General features: G+C 46.1%; 1 long non-coding RNA gene across 1 annotated transcript; it reads left to right on the top strand.

The window, feature by feature from the left end:
- Positions 1-2504: 2504 nt before the first annotated feature.
- LOC144164117 (uncharacterized) lies at positions 2505-9327 on the top strand. The gene is made up of 3 exons (XR_013321062.1): positions 2505-3085; positions 4594-4863; positions 7749-9327. It is a non-coding gene; the product is annotated as an uncharacterized LOC144164117 (long non-coding RNA).
- The last annotated feature ends 13418 nt before the right edge of the window (positions 9328-22745 follow it).

Raw genomic sequence — 22745 nt, 5'->3', positions numbered from 1 at the left:
TTCGCTTTCATACACACTAAACTTTTTAACACCCTTAAAGGTGCTAAAAGGGTGCACTCAACATTTTGCACCCTTTTTGCACCTTTTAAGGACTAAAACATTGCTCCGGCACCCAATCATGAGGGTGCCACATATTAAGGGGTGTAAATCTTAACATTTTTACACCCTTTAAGGTGCAAGGAGGGTGTACTGAACATTTAGCACCCTTTTTGCACCTTTCAAGCACCCAAATATTGCTCGGGCACCCCACCTCGAGGGTGCCAAAATTCAGGGGTGCAATCAACAGTTTCATAGGGTGCTACGACCGTTAAAGGGATGCTAAAAAGTATTTCTTCTCGATTGGGGTGTTACCACGGCACCTTATCGTTAGGGTGCCTAAAAGAACGGTGTGTGAATGCAAGCGTGCAAAATTGCACAAAAACAGGCTGAATGTTTAAACCGCACATTGCACTATTTCACCGCCCGTTGAGAGAATAAATATGAACTCTCCACATAGACAAGGGGAAAGGCTCTAAAATTGCTGTTCGTAAATTGAACAAAACGTGCTGAATGTTTAAATTCCACTCTGCACTAATCTACTGCTTCGAGTGTATCACAAGGTTCGTTTCGATGTCTGGGTGCACGGGAGGGAAAGGCTACAAAATGCCTCTTGTAGTCCTATAAATAAAACTTTTACGCGAGGCATCGGTGTCCTCAACGAAATCGAATTTACCTAAGAATTTGTTCCCGTATAATTATGCCCCGGGCAAAAATTCCAACAAGACTTTCTTGTTGGGCTCACAGCACGCCTGTGGGGCCAATACGAAGTTCTGTCGGCATTCTATCGTTCCAATAGCCGAGTCTTCCAACAGGGAGTTTAACCTTGATGGCGTTTGTGGGGCCAATAAGAAGCTCTGTCGGCACTGTATCGTCCCAACAGCGTAGTCTTCCAACAGGGAGTTTAACCGTGATGGCGGTGACCGGCTCGCCAACACGATAAGTCAACGCCAACAGACGCCTCGTTCGTAATCAGCGGCGCGAGCGCGCCATCAGACAGAACCGACAGACGCCCTGAAGGTGGTTTTTAGGGCCTAAACAGCAGCGTCTATGTCTGGCATAGACGCTAGACGTCAACGTTTGTGTTCTGAATTTTCCCTTCAGTAAGTAACAGTCAGACGGACGACAACATAACTATGTGAAGATATGCTTTGGCTCATACCACGGCAAGCGCAATCGTTTGTGGCTGCAGCCTCGGTTGCTCTTCGTCCACAACAAACTGAATCGGCTGTACAGCTTTCTTCGAGGGCGTATTTTCGCTCGTCGCTGCCGTAGGGTTTCCACCTTCCTGGTTTTGGACCGGCCCGACCGGTTTTTTAAACAGCGGGCCGGTTGCCGGTCCATATCTAAAACCAGCCGCCATCAGCCGGTTTTTTGGCTTTTGTGCCGTGATTATGCCCGTTTTGGCGTTTTATAAGCGTCAATTCAACAACTAAGACGATAAATACGTGTCGACAACAAGCTGCGCAAAGACACGCGAGCAGAGAAAATACGCGGGCGAGCGCGCTGCCTCAGATGGAGGGGGACCTAAGGGAAGAACAAAATAACGATATTCTACCGCCGCGGTCAGCAATTGCGGTTACTTTTCAGTGAAGCACATGCAGAGCGATTAACCAAGCTCTCAATCACTTTCAGTACAAACGTTATGTTGATTTCTCTCTAAGAAAACACTACAATAAATGGCACTGCATGTTAAAAAACATGGCGTCTTTTTTCAACACAATCCCCCCTCCCCCCCCCCGGAAGGCCCGTGTTTTTTTTTCGGGGAAAGGTTGTAACCCTACGCTGCTGTTCTGCCTACCTGCTTGCTGTACCTATTACGTCGCCGCCACCGCAAATCCCCACTTGTTACAAACTCAGATGTTTTCGCACTGTTAGCAGTCGTTTTACACGATGGGTTTGATGCGCCTGACATGCCAGGAGTGACATCGCTTGTAGTATTAGAGCGACGTTGCTTGTCTGCAAGACGGTGCCGGTCAAACAAGCGTTATCAACGCCATAATTCTAACGGCACATTCCATTTATTTCGTGGCTGCCGTGGCTTGCGTAGAAAAGGTCGGGTTGACTGCGATAGCTTTTCTTGAGTCAAATAATGGAGCTTTGGCTCAATCGCTTGCAGCGCTAGCAATGCGGCCTCGTCTGCAAGACCGGTGCGTGAGAAACAAGCGTTAGGACAGCCAGAATTTCAAAAATGCAGCATAAACTAGACCATCGTTAAAGGAGGCGATGACTAGACACAAGCAACAATATTCGTTGACAACTTACGTAAGTATAGAGTTGTTTTAGGCGCCTTGAACACTGCCCGCCGACATAGCTGTTTGTTAACGCGTCCGTTTACTGTTTTGTAGGTCAATGGGTCGATTCCTCGTCGAACGTGTTTTTTTTTTTCTTTTACGTGAGGGTTTCATTAGCTCCTTTTTTAACGACCAGGGTAAGCACCTGTTCCTTGCTTTCTATCACGCCGACATTTACCGCCCTCTTCCTAAACCCAAAGTAGCTCGTTTTCTCGCACGTTTTCTCTTGAGAAGCCCGCCGTGAAAACAAAACCAAAACAAACGTCAAACCTCTTTACAATATCAGTATATATGTCAATTACTTTATGTGTATTCACTTTTTGTGTTTAAAAACCTTAAATTTAAGTTATAAACACATTTCAGACTTTGAAAGCAGAAAGATAATTACCAACATTACAGTAGTAACACAATTTTCGTCAAACATAGAGGTGCTGCATTTGAAGTCTGGCAACTATCTCTCACTTTTGTGTGTGTTTTTTCATGGCGTTTTGTGCCGAGTGGTTGGTGGCGTGATTTAATCTGTTTTATCTATTTCAAGCTTAAATCATAGTTATAGAAGCTTTATGGGTGATGTCGACCCTTCTAACCTACGCGTGTGTTGAACATGGGGACCCCGGAAGAACGATCATCGCCGGATAAAATACTGCGCGTCAAAAGTGGATGACATTGCATCAGAACAAAGCGTGTTCGTGTGTCCGCGAGATGAAGACGACAGTGAAGGAGAATTTTGCGTTGGAAACATCGTTTTTGCTCGGGTAAGTACGCATTTTTTATTATTCTGTATTTGGTTGGAACGAGTTCTGGTGTTTATGGGTCAGTAATTCGCTAGACCCCCATCTCGTTTGCTCTGAGAGCCTACGTGAGTTAGTATACTTGTTTGGCGCCCAGTCCACCGTTTCCGCAGAAGTCAGCATCAATTTACGCTGAAGCTAGACCTTGGCTACGATGCTCGCGCTATGGTACACGGCTGCTAATAATTTCACATCACGCAAGGCTCTTTAACACCGGGGCGTTTGTTTATGTGTCTCTCAAACAGTGCCTTTGCGGTTGCAGATCGCAGTCGCAATTTCGCGTGAGTGGCACAACGCTGTGATTAGTCCTCCCTCGTGAATACCCGCGGTATACCAAGAAATAACATGAACAGGAGGTTCCCTGGAAGTGCATGTGAAAACGCGTACACGTGATTCCATGGCTGGCGTCTCTCCCCCCCTTCACGAATTCCGTGCAGTGCGCTTCGCAGCTATTGCGCTCGCGAGACCGGCGACCGTACGCCTCGCGGTCTTCGGGCCGCGATATGTGTGCTGTTCTCGTGAAGCTCGACAACAGCGAAATTGCCGTACTCGCTCGCCAACGCGCCCCGACAGCGTACGCGTCGACCGGGTGCTGACGGAGTTGTGCTGGAAGAAAAGCAGGCAAGAGATGAGGGCGCACGAGGTGTAGTTAAACATGAGAATTTACAAAGTGCAAGGTGGAGGAAATAGTATGCAAGGGCCGGAAACTGTGAGAGAGTTCGGGCCGCGCGCTAGCGAGCGAGTGCGGTAATTTACGTTGCCGAGTTTCACGAGTCCGGCACGAATATGACGACGCCCGTCTGAGAGTTCATAGAGGTATAGAATTCACATACGTGCAAATTAAAGGTGAAATGCGCGCATGTGGCCTCGCAGGGAGTTAGCATAGTCTCGGGGTAGTGGGGGAGATTTCACAACGCCTACGAGGCGCCTGCCGATTCTGTCAGAGTAGTTTTCGGTAAGTCTGGGGCTTGATATCAGAGGCATATGTATTGTTTAAATTAGTGCAGAAAATTGAGCCAATTCGCAAGTTCTCATTTTCGCAAAACCGCAGGCCATACAGAGACTAACAAGAAAGCTGTAGGCACTCACTCAACTCGATTTATATTAGAGAATTGAACGTGCAGATACAAGTCAGACATTGAAATGGAGGAGCCTCAATTATCACACACCAGTTCCGATTGAAAGCAAGGAATACAGATGAGCTGCTAGCATGCGTTCCATGCAAATTAGCTCAGTAGCTAGCTTTGCATATATCATGCATACCCCACTCACAGTACCTGCGGGTCTAATAAATACATTCTTACTGTGACCTAAATTTCACTTGGGGTGTTCCGGGAATGTTCTTATTAGTGCCTTGGAGGTTACTGTCTTTCAACGATTAAAAATCTACTTGATGTAAGCATTCGTGCTTTGTGTGTGCTCTTCTTGTATTTCAACAAGTGTCAGCACACTCACAGATTATGCACCTGCAGGTGCTGCTGCTGGCTGTCCTGGGTCAGCTGCCTTCCAGTCCAGTTTCAAAGGCTTTGCCAGGGCCTCCCTTGGCCAACCGACACTGCACCTGCTGTACCCAAGTACTGCCTGGCCTTTCGTTGGTGCTCCGTACACTTTTCCGCCAGGAATGGTCATTCATCCATCATCTGGCCGCTTGGACCACCCGTTCAGAAGTCAGCGCATTTGCTCGGCACATCGGTCCAGGCACTGCTGCCATATCGGTGCACCCACCGATTATGTATTTTCAGGTTAGTTATTGCATGTTGTGGAACTTGCCATGATGTATACCTGTTAGCAGTGCTGTGGCCTCTGATTATTTGAAACATTTTCATGAAGCAGTGCTGTGCGTATGGAGCGTGTCATTGCTTAGCAGAGATATTGAAGAGAATCTGGGGCTGACGACTAAAGGGCAAGAAGAGAAATTGAACTGACTTTGAAGCAAGTATTCGTATGTAATCAAGCCAAGCAAACATTTAGGATCTTTCGATATGGTTTTAAACTTGCAATACAAACTGGTCTACTTCAGATCATACTGGTAATAATCATACTATACCGAAAAGTACATCCCGCAGTCTGTAAAATTCTGACAGCGCTTTTTTCGCAGTCTCTCATGACAGGCACTAATCTCAATGGTTGGAAGATAGTCGAGGTAGCACCAGTCTTTAAATCAGGAGACGGTACTTCACCATTAAATTTCCCTAACAAGCACCATATGCAAGGTCAGGAAACATTTCATCCACTCTCAGGTCGCTAATTATTTATAAAATCACAATATCACATTCGAGTATCACCACGGTTTTCACAAGGGTTACTTGAGAAACACAACTTTCAGGATTTGTTCACGATCTACATTGATCCATTGACACAGGCTTACAAACTGCGGTAGTTTTTCTCGATTTTTCTAAAGCATTCAATCGCATTGCACACCACAGACTACTTCTCAAAATTCACCCTAATGTCCTCACTTGAGCAAAAGATTTTCATTCTTCTCAAATGCAGTTTACTTCTAATAACTATATACTTCTTTTGCTCGTGCCACTTTGTTGTCCCCCAGGCAGGTTGCTTGGTCTATCTTCCATGTTGCATATCCTCCCATGTAGGTCTATTTGCAGATGATGTTGTAATTTATCACACAATTTCTTTCAACTACTACCGTCAATGCTTTCAATCTGATCTTAACACAATTAACTCCTGGTGCTGCAAATGGCTAATGTCGCTTATCTCTAAAACAAAGTGCATGACTTTAACGGTGGCAAGTCTCGGATTGTAAATACTTACTTCATTAACAACAGCCTGATTACCTCTTGAGACAAAGGTGTTTTGGTAGGCCGGTAGGGGAGGGGGGATTCCATGGTGGATTTCAAAAGGTACATCGATTGGGAAAATAAGACGTGTGATTAATATTTTCATTTGCACTCCAAAACTCGCTTTATTTCATATGTTTAACCCACTGCCGTGGCTAGGGTGGTGTGCTGTGGAGGCGAATGTCGGTTAGATACCGCTTGGTGTAGCCGCTTTTCAGATGGAGGCAACACGTAAAGACGCCCGTGTTTGGAGATTTCGATGCGCACAAAAATACCCAGATGGTCAAAATTAATGCGAAGCCTTCCCCTACAGTGCTCCCCATATCCCAAGTGTAGCTTTGGCGTGTTAAACCACGGTTTTTTTCATGTTTTTGGTATAGTACCAGCTGCTGTAGCAGGTGCAACTTAAAGGTAAAATTATACATAATGTTTCCAAGAGCTAAATATAAAGGCCATATCGAAGTGCGTTTATGGGTCTATCTCATAGCAGTAGTTAAAGGTTATATACTCTGGTGCAGGTTAAGAACGCCAATGGCTCATGTGGTGTAGTCCAGTGTTTGACGGAATGCCGTGTAGGCAGGTAAAAGCATTACTGCAGTGATGAAACGTAGGTCACTGACCAAGTCAAGAAAGCCATTTAACGGTTTGTTGCTGGTTCACGGTGAGCAGAGCATGTGTCGTGGAAAACGAAGCTATATATTGGGCATTACGCGGCGCAATGAGTTTGCATAGATATGGCGCAGATTGCCATCCATTATGTTGATAATGTTGGGCGTCGTCTGAACAATGAGGGACTCGAGCAGTAATCGAGAAGATAGATAGCACTCAGTTGTCAGTAATTTTGTCTTGTTCCAGTCGACCACGTGTCCCGTCCTCTCACGGTGCTCTGCCAGTGGACTTGTTTTTGCATGGCCCTTGTTCACTTCGTTCCAGTGCTGCATTAATCTTCTGTGCAGATTGCCCGTTTCGCCAATGTACACTGATTTGCATTCAGCGCATGGAATCTAATAAACAATACCCGGAAGCTTGGAGCGTGAGAGGGGGTCTCTCACGCTGACAATGTCAGAACGCAGCTTGCTAGTGGGCACATGCACAATGTATGCACTGCGTGTCTTGAAAATGTGTGCGAGAGTTTCACCGATGTGTGGGACGTAGGTAATTGCTGCACGTTTTGATGCAGTCGTTGTCCTGAATATAATGCCTAAAGCATTACATTCAGAAAGAAGCGAAGAGGGCGACTAGCAAGAATCCACATTGACATTAGCAGGCAGAAGCGTCCACAAGGCCTGTGTCAAAACGTGCTGCAATTCTCGTCCTACACATCAATCAAACTTTCGCACGCATTTTCAAGAAACACATTGTGCACATCGTGCAGGTGCCCATTAGCAAGCTATGTTCTGACATTGTCAGCGTGAAAGACCCCCTCTCACGCTTCAAGCTTCCAGGTGTTGTTTATGTTTTGAACAAAAAAAGTGCCATTTAAACGTGACACCTCCTTCCTTGCCGATTTCTGATGCCTGATTGTTCAGTTTGTGGGGATACATTTAGCAGATTGCTCACATGTCTAACCTGTATTTGTGCTTGAGCAGTCAAACGCTGATGTTAGCAGTGAAGTAGGTGAAAATTGTAGTTTGATTGTAGTTGTGTGCAGATTACCTACATTGTGTTAATTCGTAGAAAAGCAAAATTGAGGTAACCCTGCGAACTGTTCCGCATTGCAGCATTTTATTATGCGAACGTTAAGGAGTTCAGCTGCTTGTTAAAGGTGAAATAAACAGTGGTACAAAAAGAAGAGCATCTACTAAACAGAAATATCTTCACAATCGCAGGATGCCAATGGTCCGCCTACCAACTTGTGTCCTGCATCTTTTCTGCTGGCTGGAGCGGTTCATGGAGCATTTTCCAGCTTCTCAAAGTTTGTGGTCAAGCGCTCCTCCAAGTGAAAGATGCCGCAGAGGGATCTTTTGTTTTAATGCCACAATTTCATGTGCTCAGCAGCTAATTTACTCGTAAGGCTTTTTAAATATTCATCACCCGAGAGGGCATGTTACCTTCGTCTTCGATGGAATGTGTCTGCACTCAGGTTATTTGTGACAGAAACAAGTGGACCACGTCATGAGAGTCATTGAGGCCTTGTTGATTGTGCATGCTTCTGAAATGACATTTTCATTAAGCTGAATACTTTCCACATATTACGATTTGTGAGCAAATTATGGTAAAAGTCATGATTTGTTGTACTACACTGCAGGAAGGAAATGCCAACATACGTTTTAAGCACCTCTGATATTTCAGATCGTTGGCTGGTAAGCAATAAAACAAAACTGAAATTTTTTAAAAGTAAAATCAAATATTCGTTGTCACCAGTGCATGACCATAGTAAAAGCTATCTAGTTACCAAATTTAGAATTAGACACGAAATGCCAAGAAAAATAGGGAAATAAACTAGACAGCTGGCTACAATAAACCAATTCGTAAAATTCCTCAATGTCTATCAAGTGATGATTCAGGCGGGTTAGTTAAGATGTCAGTGGGTTTACACACCCAACTTGCAGGGAAGCACATGAGCTCCCAATATTAACATGTTTTTAGTGAAGACCGTCTTCCTTCATTAAGCTGCTTTGCACATTGATGCCAGTCTGATAAATGTCCTGAATTTTTGTTATGATCAATCTTTGTATGGGAACCATATATTTTTATATGATGTCGCTGTGTATTTCTGAAACTGTATCTAGTCACTAATTCCAATTTGTCGTGGTCAGGTTTTTTCAACTAATTCGTAGCTTTTTTAACAATTATGGTATATTTTGTGTGCCTAAAGGAATGCCTCATTGCATGTTTAGCCTATGTAGTGTTGAAAGCGGACATTTTGCTTCAAAGTGGAATGTCGGGCTAGCAACAAGGTACTTCGTGTGCTGCTCACTTTCATTCATGCCATTATTTTTTATATTATCATTTAAAATTAAAAGCCAACCATTTTGCTGTCGTTTTAATTTTGTCACCTACTTTATACTTTCTTTTTTTTTCAACTTTGTGTAAGGATTGACTATCCATATTTTTATGATACCAAGGCGTTGGACTGGGCTAGCTGGTACATGTTTGAATGGATGAAAAACCAGAGGAAAACCCAGGACACAGAAGAGAACGACGGGACAAACTTGTGCCGTCATTCTGTTTTAACTGTTTCCTGTGTTTACCACTGGTTTTTTATGCATTCAAACATTTTTTATGAGTTTGTTGAACAGTGATTAGTTTAGGTGTGTTCAAACAATTGTTGGCTGCGAAGGCTCCCTGTAGCATTTGTATAAGTGCTCTCTGCTTTTTTTTTTGAGCCAATACCCCACCACCAGTCTTCATGAGGTGGTCTTTTGTAGAAATAAGTTGAAATAAATATTTGTTTGCATTGCTTTACATGTTTTGAAAGAATTTCTTGTTCATTCTTGTTTCATTCAACCCCGTTTCAGAATCCTGCTTAAGGCATTTCCTCTGTTATTTTTTTTCAGAACCAGGAAGGGTGCTCATCCTCGGTTCTTGCTGAAGCAGCAGTATCCATACTTCACACGTGAGCTCTGAACACACAGTAATTATGGTATGAAACATTCGACCAGTATAAGCCTGCTTTGTAGACGTCATTGTAGATGTCAAAGCTCTTGACAGTGTAGTCCAATGTCTGGTGTAACGGGCAATGTCTACAACTTGTAAAAATTAATTTTGTGGCTATAATGTTTGTGATTATTTTAAAATGCACGTCATCTACTGTTTAGAATCGCTGTCTAAATTGGCAGCCATTTTCCTGGTGGATACAGAAAGTGAAAAAGCGCATGTCTAGAGATTTCAGTGCACCTTAAATGTCCCAAATTTGCTAAAGCTAATCCAAAGCCCTCCTTGTGGTGCACTTCATATCCCATGTACAGTTTTGCGTAAAAACAGCTAAAAATTTATGATCAATTTAAACTTATTTTAATGTTTTTAAATGCAAATATTCTCAGTTTAAGCTGCCATATTTAGAGTAAAATATTTTGTAACAATTATATAGCTACCAAAGGTTTACAGAAAAGCTTTTTGCTTCTGGTTGTGCACCTTCTTATCAAAAGAAAAATGTTAAGAAAGGCAGAAGAAACCCAACTATGGAAATTAGCAAACCCTAAAGCTGCGGATAGAATGAATGTTTTGTAGAGAATCTTTTGCTGATTTCAGTTCTAGTCAACTCTAAAAAAGTCTATCGACGTAGAATGCTTACCGTGAGGCACCTCGTAATACTAGCCAAAACTAATGGGCCCTGGCTGTTGGCTTTTCATTTGCAACAGTGACAAATGACCCCACATCCACCGGCAGGGACATAATGCAAGGCACCATGTACAAGCTAGCCTCATGATAAAATAATATTTTCTGAACAATGGCATTACATTTCAACCATGGGCTTCTCCAGGGAACTTGTATGCATTGTTCTGTGATGTTTGCAGTTCTTGTTATTGCTATGTGGGGTCATTTAGTCTAAAGGTATGTTTATAAAACTCCAAATACCACCAAACCTTGCAAGTGCTGTACCATATGAATATTTTTCCGTAAAGCAAAAAGAAGAATGCAAACGAAAATAAATGGCTTGGGTACCCAACTTTTATAAGTAGATTATGAGCCGCAGTACGGAGGGAACTATATTATGAGCCGCATTACGGAGGAAACTATACATTTTGCATTTGGTCTTCCTTGATATTGAACCTTCCTGCTCAGCTCAAGAATAAGGCACTAAACATTGCAGGTAGCTACCTTGATTGGAAGTTTGATGCAATACTAAGAAGCCAAGGGTTTTAAGGTTCAAGGAAGTTTTGTGTGGTTGAAGTGTTGCACACCTAATTGCTTTCACTGCACAGCATGGTTAGGCTCTGCAGTGAATCTCGAAGGATGTGTACTGCAGTTCGGCAAAGTGAACATATAATTGGTTTTTTACAAATTTTTGGGTAATCAACTACCTCTAAAGTTATAACTGTACTGAGATGTGGCTCCTGACTTTTTATATTGATGTTTTAACAATCGGTGACACAAGTTCAAGGAAATTATCAGCTGATGTTGAGCTTCAATGGAATGTCTCACAGAACCGAGCTTGGAAAGCACGAATGTTTCATACCATAATCGTGTGTGATATTGTGCAATATGTGGTCTCACACCTGCTGCACCTGTGAACCGAGGATGACGCACCCGTTTTGTACCCCTTTAGGTGGGTGCTTTTGCAGAAGATGCTCCTACAGATTGGGGTGCTAAGTAGCACCCTAGGATACTTTTAGGCGGAAAAGGGTGTTTATAAGGCACCTGTCTTCTGGGGTGCTTCACAGAGGGTGCTCCTGCGGCGACAAAATCCAAGCACCCTAAAGGGCGTAAAATATTCAGTTTTTAGGGTGCTCCTGCGGCGACAAGCTGAAGCACCCTTTTGGGCGTAAAAATTTTTAGTGTGTATGATCAATGATGATTTCAGAGGCTGCTTGTTTTTCTGTAAGAATTTTTAGGGCAGCCAACAGAACTGACTGACTCCAATTGCTTCAAGTCAAGCCCCCGACCTTGCCTTTGTAGGCCCTGGGTTTGACTCAACATCGCCAGAAAGCATGAGTGGCAAACTGAATAAACCCGAACACGTGGATTGACGAGGCACCAAGGATCGCGTCAGCACATAAATCCACTAAGGTGGGCACGAAAGCGCTATCTCTCTCTCTCTCTCACACACACACACACACACACACACAGACACACACACACACACACACACACACACACACACACACACACACACACACACACACACACACACACACACGCACACACGCGCACACACACACACACACGCACACGCGCATACGCACACGCACACGCACGCACACACGCACACGCACACACGCGCGCACACACACACGCACACACACACACACGCACGCACGCACGCGCGCGCACACGCACACGCACACGCACACACAGAGAGAGAGAGAGAGAGAGAAGCGTTTATTTCAGCTTTGCCCTGCCCTGATTTTAAAAACAGAGGCGCCTTACGTTCCCACATCCGCCAACGACCACCATCAGTGGCTCTTGGAAATTCCTCACCGGCAGTTACCACAACCAAGGAAGAGGCGCAGTTGTATTGCAGGCACGAGTTGCTCTCCCTCCTGGACGGGTATGAGAGGGGCGGGATTTTCCTTCCACTCCCATTTGGTTGGTCACACCTCTGGTTAAAGAGTAAAATTTAAGCGGCAACGGTGTCGTCGTTGTTTCGGGGCCGACTGTTGCTGTTCGAGACGGCCGAGGAGAGGCAGTTCTCCGCTGTTTCACGTGATTTCACGCTGGCCGGAATGGGGTTTATGTTTAGCAGCAAGGAGCAGAATAGCACTTATTAAATAGAAAGTTTAAATTACAATAACAAGAACAAATATGCTTCAATGCTCAGGGCAAGTTGTTTTGGCAATTACATTTATGTGTATTCATTTCTGTGTTGCTTAATATATAGATAGTTTAAAATATTGCGGCCAGCAGCTGCCTTCGAAGGAGTTACTGAGGAATAATTTCAGTTTTACAAGGAATCACCATTCTATCAGGTGCTCATAATGTAGTAGCCCGGGATGGTTTGATAGATGGGAGCACAATACTTCAGGTAGCTGTCGGCTATGCGTTCTTTGTGATCGCAATTTCCCTGGAATAGTATTTGCTAAAAAGAAACGTCAATCACATGACTTTGATAAAAATGTTACGTATTCCTTCCCTTGTTTCATACCTGTTTCCAAGTTCTAAAGACAATTTTTGTACTTGGCCGGAATTCTGACATGTATGTGGGTACGTTTATTGACTGCGTATAAGATTGGAATTTCCAAAACTGGTTTATAGAAACTGCTAAATAAAAAACTTCCGTTCATGTGCAATAAATCAACAATGTGCGTTGACGAAAAAAGAGATTGGCAAAATCAGAGATTATAACTGACTTCACACAACATCAAGGGTGCTATTTCCAAAGGTCTGAAATACAACGAAACTCCAGAGATACGAATTCTGGCACCGCCAAAGTGATGTGATGGTCATATTGCGAGGCGAAGTTCAAAATATTTTAATGCGATTCTTGCTATTTACAGACAAAGTGTTGGAGGTGATTCAGAGCAGCGCGTTTTTATGATGGTGCAGCCGTCCTGATGTGCATTTTTCGCGGCGTTCTCTGGCTCCCTTGTTTCAGTGGTGGCTACTGGTGACAAGGAAAGCCAACTACCGTAGTTTCTTCGTTTTCATTTTAGTATTCTGCAGTTTGCTACAACTAATGTTTGCCTTGTACCTGCATAAAAACTTTTCATGTCCAATAGCGCACTTCGTAAAAAGTGGCAAATTTAAAAAAATAGTAACACGTCTGACAAGAATTCACTGAACTGTTTGCAACTGTTACGCAAAATATTATTCACAATATAAATCTGTATATTGTTCAATCTTTGCAAAATACCTCAAGGGATTACGCGATTCAAACGCGAAACAGTGTTGCTTTGTACAAACTCTACGGAGTTCCAAAGAATTAGCTATTTCCTTTTTGACGAATTATACTGCGCGGGTAGTGTCTTGCTACATTGTGTTAGGTGCGATTTTTTGTTTAAATTGTGGAGCAATTACCTCAGCAAAATACTGGTTAACGCAACTTCTTCCGTAGAGCCTGGGTTCTGCACGGTTGGGGTGCACCTGTCCTACTCACGTGCCATCACGTTCAGGTGTTACGCGACACAAACCATTCTACAACATTTACTTTAACCTTCACAGTATTGTGAATTTTGAAAACGGTGCACATTAGCTCCTCAAAGTCCCATATTGCGGTTCGTTCCTCCAGGTTGCCAAGTAAGAAACAGCAACCAGAGCTTTTCAAGTTAGCCTGCTTCATCTTGTTTTGGTCTTCGCCGCTTTCGTTCGACAAAACCTGTACAGTCATCGGTATTAAATGCAGAGCATTTCAGTAAATCACGATGTCACCCGCGTTGACGTCCGTTGTCCGCACCGTCGTTGTCCCTACTATATAACAAGGAAAATGCTATCCGGCGCCAGGTTTCGATCCCTCGACTCTGCGGGCGGAATGCTATGTAAATGGTGCTCTAACCACTGCGCCACAAAGCCGACACATAATGAGACGCTACTCAAGCGCCTTATATCGTTGACTCATTCAAATTACTGCTGAGCAGCGCTCTCTTCTCAGCAGTTGCCACAACTGCAACAACATTAACGTAACGCAAACTACTTAACGTTATGCGCCCCCGGAAATGCTCTGCATTTGATCATGCCCCTCGCGAGGGGGATGTTTATACAGGAACTCCTACTTCTAGCGGACTCCTGGCGCCCTTTTTCTGCCATTGTAGAGACTATGAGGCGGTCTTCCCAGGGCGCGAAATTTGAATTCTACAAAATCGATTTTTTGCGATTTCTTTCTTGAGTCCCCTCCCGTTTCGTTTTCGCCTTCTTTCTGCTCCTGCTTACCCTCCTTCTGGCGTCACGCTGTTACTTAGGGCCTCAACTCAACCCCAGCAATGGTCTAATTAGTGTCGCATCAAGGCAGCAATGGGAGCAGTCAATGTTGATTTTACCCAACCGTCGAACCGCTTCCGTTCACTGACTAGCCAGAGTCACGGTAATTATTAATAATGACTCTGGCTAGTCAGCGAGCGGAAGTGTTTTGGCCGGTGGGTTAATAATCAAGACAGACTTCTCCCATCGGGTACGGCAATCTTCGCTGTTGTTTGTTGTCGTTTCGCAACTGCAAACGAATCAGTCTGTCTTGATTTTACCCTACCGGACAAACCGCTTTACCTCACTGACTAGCTAGAGTCATTATTAATAATTACAATGACTCTGGCTAGTCAGTGAGCGGAAGCTGTTCGGCCAGATAATATCAACGACTGCTCCCATCTCCGCCATCATGCCACACTAATGAGACCTTGCCCTCAACCCCCCCACCCATCCCCTGCTGGCTCTCTCTTTCCTTCCAGCCGAGGACGGAACAGAACTAAACGTCTTGCAATCTGTAGAGATTATGTCCGATAAAAGACACGCGCCATTGTTTGTATACAATCCTGCCCGTAACGCCTTCCCAAGAAGGGTGCGACTCGCAACGCGTCAAGCTAGGGTGCACCAATTCATTGCATCTCGAACGCCCTTTTGGTTCACTCGCTCGCCGCCGCAGCAAGTCACTCTTGCAAGACAGCGCCATAATTTCCGCCGCAACGCGGTTTACTCGCGAAGCTTCAATAATCTTTTCGATTTCGCGTTCATCGGTCTTGGGGAAAAAATTTACACCATCTTCCCGCGAGGGGAATAATGGGGTAGATGCGGCGCATCCGGGGTGGCCGTTGCGTTATTCAAATCATCGGACGATGACATCGGAGCGCCGACGGCGGAACGACTGTGCGGAGCGGCGCACCTATCGTGTATATATGCAGCGAAATGAGAGAGAGCAGCGCATAGCAGCGCATAACAGCGCATGCGCATTTCTTAACAGACCGCAAGCGCGAGTGCAGCTGCGCGCTAACGCACAGCTGGCACGGCGACGGGAGCGAACTGACGGCGCTGACGCACAGATGGCGCTGCGGTGAGAGCGGTGGAGCGCACAGCTGCCGCACCGAGGATGCGGACTACGCTGCGACAACAATGCGGGACAAGGCGAGTTAAAGAGATGCGTCGCATCTAACAAAAACCATTATGCGTTGAGTACTTTGACCCAGTAGTGGCGTCAAGAGAACGTTCAAAGGGGTTCAACACCCTGTATGGCTGCGCTGGCATCCAGACACCCTACCTCCAGCGAAATTGTCGGCCGCGCTGATGATAAATGAAACGCATGGGAATGCGCCGCCCCGTTCAAAATAGATCGGCAAACGCGAAGTACTGAATTTCGCGCTTCGGGTGCAGGCGGATAGACTCCTGGTAGAACCTGCCGAAGACATGTCCGGCGAACCACATAAAAATGGCGAGGTTAGAGAAACACGATAGTCGTTATCATTTTGCACGCACACCGGCTGACTCTCGACTGTTCACGGTGGGGGGGGGGTGTAGCTACCAATGCTTTCGTGGAAGCTTGCCGTCACCTAGAACGGCAGCGCACACTCTTGCTGTTCGGCGGTCCTCGAGCGAAAGCCGCATCAAAGTCGTCGCAAGGGGGGTCGGCCTCCCGATGACTGCACATGCAATATACAGTACAATTTGAGACATGCATTCGAGCTAGAAATTTATTTATTTAATTATTTATTTGTTTATTTATTTATTGAGAGAGGAAAGCAGGGCCGCAGACCTAAGGCAGGGTGGCGTTTATTCCGGTGGTCTTTCCCAAGCAGGCAGCAGAACCAATGCACTCCGATGATGATTAGGATTGCGCGAGGCCAGGGATACGATGATGACACCAAACTGTGCGTGGCTGAGACGATGCTAATGATAGTGTGTTCGGAAACAATAGAGAGAGTGACCACTCAAGAAATCAGTGCAAAGACAGTGCTCACACTAGTTTCCCCGGCGGCTGAAGAGGCCATCCTGGCCGTCAAAGGGAGGATGATCGGCGCCGAAAGGGCTTTAGGCGTGAAACATGAACAGTTTCGATGCCACAGCACCGTCGGTCAGTGACTCCACAAGTGGGAGCAACGACATAGTTGACGGGGGATGTTCACTGCAGTACAGTATAGGGACCAATGAAGCGCAGCATAAACTTTTCACAGAGTCCTGGAGCGCGGAGCGGCGTCGAAAGCAGTACCTCATCCCCACGGTTAAATATAACTTCCCGGCGGTCTGTGTCATAGCGAGACTTGCGGTCAATTTGGCAGGACTCGGTGTTCAATCGTGCGAGGTTCCGGCAATGCGCTAGTCGAGAAACAAATTAGTCGGTGACGTTGGTATTGGTATCCACGGGTCAGGAAAAGAAAGATGCGTCTAGAATAGACGGTGGGTGGTGGACGTCGACGTGAAAGAACGGTGAAAATCCAGTTGTGCTTTGAACGGCGGTATTATAGGCGTATGTGACAAAGAGAAGTATGACGTTCCAGTTCCTGTGGTCGGGGTTGATATAGAGAGAAATGATATCCGAAAGTGTATGATGGAAGCCTTCTGTTAGCCCATTTGTCTGTGGATGGTAGCTCGACGTGGTTTTGAGGGCAGTACGAGCAGCTTGGAGAACTTCCTCAAGGACTGCTGAAGAAATGTTCGGCCACGATCACTTCAAAGAGTACGAGGTGGTCCATACCGTAAGAAGATGGCTTGCAGAAAGAAATCTGCGACCTCAGAAGCGCCACCGGTACGTAGAGGGACAGTTTCGGCATACCGCGTCAAGTGATCAACAGCGGTAACAATCCATCGATGACCAGTCGAAGTGAAAGGCAATGGTCCATACAAATCGATGCCCACAACTTCGAATGGGGCAGAAGAACAAGGCAGCGGCTGTAGCATACCGGCAGAGACTGAGGTCGAGCTTTCGACGCTGGCATGAAGGGCAGGACGCAGCATATATAGCGACGCATGAGGAAAGGCCTGGCCAAAAGAATCTGCTTTGGATGCTGTGGTAGGTCTTGTAGAAAGAAAGTTGACGAGCTGTGGCGTCATCGTGGAAAACGTCCAAGATGTGGGCTCGAAGACATCGAGGGACGACTGGAACCCATCTGTCTCCGGTAGGGTGACAATTGTGGCGGTAAATGGCTCCACCATGGAGAATGCGAAATTTACTTATTTGGCGACGCGTTCGGCTGTTAGGTGGGGATGTTGAACCGTCGAGAAGGTCCAGTAGTCGTCGGCAGTACGGGTCTGCTCGTTGGAGAGAAACAAGGTTTGGTAGGATATCTTGACCGGCGGTTTGCAAAGGGGCCATGGGCAAGGCGAGCGAAGTCATAGAGGGCGATGAGTTACTTTGGGACGATGGCTGTATGCAGTGGGCGGTCGGCTGTGGGCAACGGGAAAGAGCGTCGGCATCGTTGTGCTTTCTCCCCGACTTGTAAGTCACAGTGAAGTCATACTCCTGTAGACAGAGTACCCAACGGCCAAGGCGCCCCGAGAGGTTTCTGAGGGAAAATAACCAACACAGGGCGTGAAGGTCTGTTACCACTGAGAAATGGCGACCATACAAATAAGGACGAAATTTTTGCACAGCCCAAGCAACGGCGAGGCACTCTTTCACAGTTATGGTGTAGTTATTCTCAGCAGGTGTCAAAGTGCGGCTTGCATAGGCAACTACTCGCTCCGACTAGGAATCCGTACGCTGAAGAAGGACAGCACCAAGACCGTGTCCACTGGCTACGGTGTGAAGAATAGTGGGTGCCGACTCGTCGAAGTGGCAGAGCACTGGTCCCGAAGTTAAGGCTTCTTTCAGGGTTTGGAAAGCTTTTTCGCAGTCTTGGGTCCAGACGAATGGAGTTCCGGATGTGAGTATTTGTGAAGGGGTGAGGCTATTGCTGCAAAATTTCGGACGAAGCGGCAAAAATAGGAAGCCAAGCCCAGGGGACTTCGTGGCGCTTTTTGATGAAGAGGCCGGGAAAAATTGAGGACCGCATTGATCTTGTCTGGATCCGGGCGTATGGCTTCCTTGCTTACAACGTGGCCCAAGACTTTGATTGAGGTACTGGCAAAGCGACATTTCTTGGTGTTCAGCTGTAAACCAGCATTGCCATGACAGGTGAGGACTTCATCCACATGTTGAAGGTGTTCAGCCAAAGTGGACGAAAAAATGACGATATCATCTAGGTAGCATAGGCAAGTCTTCCACTTCAAGCCACGAAGTACAGTATCGATCATGCACTCAAAGGTGGTGGGAGCGTTCCAAAGTCCAAACGGCATCACGTTAAACTCGTAGAGCCCGTCTGGTGTGGCGAAGGCTGTTTTTTTTTATCGGCTTCGGCCACAGGGATCTGCCAATATCCTGAGCTAAGATCAAGACTCGAGAAGTATTCTGTGCCATGTAACGTGTCGAGAGCATCGGCAATTCGGGGCATAGGATAGACGTCTTTCCGGGTATTTTGTTAAGCGCTCGGTAGTCCATGCAAAACCGCTCTGAGCAATCTTTCTTCCGGACCAGAACAACCAGCGAAGACCAGTGACTGGCCGAAGGCCAGACAATGTCCCGCTGAAGCATGTCGTCCACATTTTCTTGAATGATTTTGCGTTCTGCGGATGAAACGCGATAGGGACGACGGCGGACGATACAAGAGCCATCGGTTTCCATGCCATGAGTCGCTGCTGATGTTCATCCAAGAGTGAGGGAATGGCTGTCAAACAACGCCTTATGCTTGTTAAGAACGGCCAATAGTGATTTTTGATTTCCCTCGCTTAGCTCAGTGCTGATGGTGGATGTAAGGCTCGAAGATGTAATCGCTTGCCCACAGACATGCTGTTGTGATCCTATAGGGCAAAGCGCAGGACGGCCAACTTCCACGTTCAGAATAGAAGCAACCGTCGAGCATTTAGGAAGCATAATCAGCTCAATGGCAATGCTTAGTGCGGCGATTAAAGCTGATCCCTGTGAAAATCAAACGACTCAGGCCGGTATTATAACTCCTTTGCAAGCGAAGTTCCCAGCTGGTATGGCAAACAAATCTCCATCGGCGATACTGTGACACGTTACGTAAAACATGGTTTCTTAGCTGGGACACAAGACACAATCTTCGGCAGAGACAACCCGCAGTACGGGAGCATCTGACGCACAGGCCATTTCTGTCTCGGTGAGGTGAATCGCAGGCTGGTGGCAGCAAATTACCGCAGACGACGCTGGTAAAAATTCCCAGTCCAAAATAATTTCATGAGAACACAGAGTCAGCTCCGCACGCTGAATGTATTGTAGGAGCCCGTCTGTGCTAACCCGCACTGTACAATATCCAGAAGGCCGAATCGTATTAGCCCCACACAAGGATGGCCCAGCGTAAGGAGTTCTCACCTTCCTCAGACGTGAACATAACTGTGCACTAATAACTGACACACTGGCCCCAGTATCAACAAGCGCCTCAACACGCAAACCTTCCACTTCCACCAATAGTAAGTTCCACGGACGTTCAGGAGGAGTTCTGGTGTCTTCGAGCAATGCAGCTTCCCCTCCAAAACTTCAGGCGCTGATTTTCTGAATGGAAGTGAGGCAGGATGAAGAGTGGACACCGAGCGGCGGTAGGGCGAAGGCGATCTGCGTCGTGTTGGAGCATCACGCTGAGAAAACTCAGGAGAATTGCGAGGCGGGGAAGAATGGCGAATAGGAGGTACATATGTTTTTACGAGTGCCATAAGCAAAGCGGGCGTTATCCCGCTCATCAGGAGCGTACCCTCTGCGTTCATCCTGCTGGCGTCTTCGGCAAAAGCGAAAATGTGGCCCGAATTCCACAGTCGTAGCAAGCCGGGCGGTGCCGAGGGAAAAGCTTGCGGTCGGGGCGCACGTGCGCGAAGTACTCACGGGCCACCCGAGAGGGGGCAATGGACGTCAAAGGTCCGGGAGAAGTCGAAAACGGAGGCGATTCCACGATAAAGGGGTGTTTGGAAGCGGCCTCTGCGTATGTCGTCACGTAAGAGGCAGGAGGAGTCGAATTTGCAGGTGGATACGCCGTCATGGATGCCACTTCTTCCTTGATTAGATACCGTAGCGGAGATGGGCCAGGGCGGCAGGGATCGTGTGGGAGACACGATGAGTTACGGTTGCCTAGCTCCTCACGAATAATTGCGCGTATCACAGTACGCAGATCTGTGTTCCCATCCAGACGAGCCGGCTGTGGCTGAAGGCAAACAGACTGCAACTGTTCGAGCTGTTTGCAGGTCTCCCGCACATCGCTGTGTGTCAGAGGATTCTGGATAGCGAGGGCGTTAAATGCAAAGGAAGCAATGCCCGTTAAGATGTGCCGCACCTTGTCGGCCTCTGGCATGCTTTCGTCCACCCGGCGGCAGAGGGCGCGGACGTCCTCGATGTAAGCCGCATATGTATCGTCGGGACGTTGGACGCGAGAACCCAGATCTTTCTTGGCGCCATCGAGGCGAGCTGACGGGGGGCCGAATGCTTTGCGCAGACGCTCAGTAAAGTCGGTCCAGTTCTCGATGGTTGCCTCGTTGTTGAAGTACCATGTCTTTGCGACCAGGTGTAGGTGGAATGGATCACCGCCCAGTTTAAAAGCATCATCCCACCGGTTAAATTGGCTGACGCGATTATAGTGGTCCAGCAATCTTCGACGTCTTCACCCCGAAGACCAGCGAAGGATGGAGGATCGCGCTAATGGCCTGCGATCACCCACGCCGACGGCGGTGGAGTGCTGCGTTCCGACGCGCTTTCTCGTTGCATTATTTATTATTTTATTTATTTATTTATTTATTTATTTATTTATTCAATTGTTATTTATTTATTTATTTATTTATTTATTTATTTATTTATTTATTTCTTTATTTATTTATTTAAAGTACATTACAGGCCCTGGCAGGACATTGAGTAAGGAGGGTGCTAATGAAAAGTGCGAAATTATCACAAGTTCCAAAAAAGAACTAGAAAAAACGACAGTCCAAGAAAACGTTGGGTAACATGAGTGACCGTAAATACATATCTACAGAGACAGATAATACAGAGATAACGTGTGCTATATCTTGCGGGAACAAAAACTGACATGCGACACATTCAAGAAAAAAAACCAGGCAAGACTAAACAGACACTTGATAGACAAAAATTCGAAAATACAAAGCTCACCTAAAACAGTGCTAACAAAATGGTACAGTGTTACGAGAAAAAGTTAGCATGTAGGAGGTCACGTAATGCGTCGTGCTTGGATTCGGTGGCAGTGTTGTCAGGGAGACCGTTCCAAAGCCAGAGGAAGTGCGGATAAGTTAAATGAATCGGTTTTACCGTACTGGCGGGAAACGCTATGTTGATTATTTACCCTACGTGAAATGTTAGTCGGAACTTTATGATGTAGTGTTGAGTGTGATGCATTGTAAACATAATTGTAAAACTGACATAAAAGAGAAATGTTGCGTCGAAGATAAAGCGGCTGAAGGGAAAGATTTAGTTTAATCTCTGACACACTTGAGGAAAAGTTGTAGTTGCGTGAAACAAACCTTGCAGCTTTATTCTGTATTGCTTCAATTTTGTTAATCAAATATTGATGCTATGGCGACCAGATAGGCGACGCCAAATTGAGCTGAGATCGAACGTAGGTTCTGTAAGCAAGTTTATGAATGTCACAGGGAGCATGACACAAATTTCGACGCAAGAACCTAATGACCTGGAAGCTTTCGCGGAGATGATGTCGGTATGGTTACTCCAGGAAAGGTCTTCTGTGAATGGAACGCCTAAGTTTTTGCTAGATTAAACGGGCTCCAGTTGGCTACTATAAGTGTGATAGTCGAGAACTGATTTTGCACGCTTACGGGTAAAGGAAACAACATTGCAGTTCGAGATGTTTAGTGATATTTACACCAATTACAAATTATGTTCATATCATATTGAAGGGAGAGGTGATCATTAGTACTGCAGATTGATTGGTAGATAATGCAATAATCGGCAAAAAATAGCATGCGAGAAGGTATATAATATCGTGCAAGTCATTGACACTGATACAACAAACACCCTTCTTCCCACCCAATACGCTAGCAACGGCCCTGCTTTCCTGAGCCCCACTCTCATAATCTACCACTCTGTATGGGAGTGTCCGCTTCCACCAGACGGGCACACCCCTATACGCATCCGCACCCTCTCCTCTTGGGCGGCTGCTCTGTCAAGCACTGCCCTGCAAGACAAGCAGCGGCTTATCGAGGGGTCCCACCGGAAAGCCTGTGCCATTGGAGTTCTGGACTCAGAACCCCACTCATTGAGTCTTCTATTCCGCTAACACAAATGTTCAATAAACGTTTTCACC

This window comes from Haemaphysalis longicornis, unplaced genomic scaffold (genome assembly GCF_048455015.1).
Source record: "Haemaphysalis longicornis isolate Haplotype H1 unplaced genomic scaffold, Haemaphysalis longicornis Haplotype H1 scaffold_13, whole genome shotgun sequence".
Classification (NCBI taxonomy): Eukaryota; Metazoa; Arthropoda; class Arachnida; order Ixodida; family Ixodidae; genus Haemaphysalis; species Haemaphysalis longicornis.
Note: the sequence above shows the minus strand (reverse complement) of the source record. Positions and strands in the feature narration are given on the sequence as shown.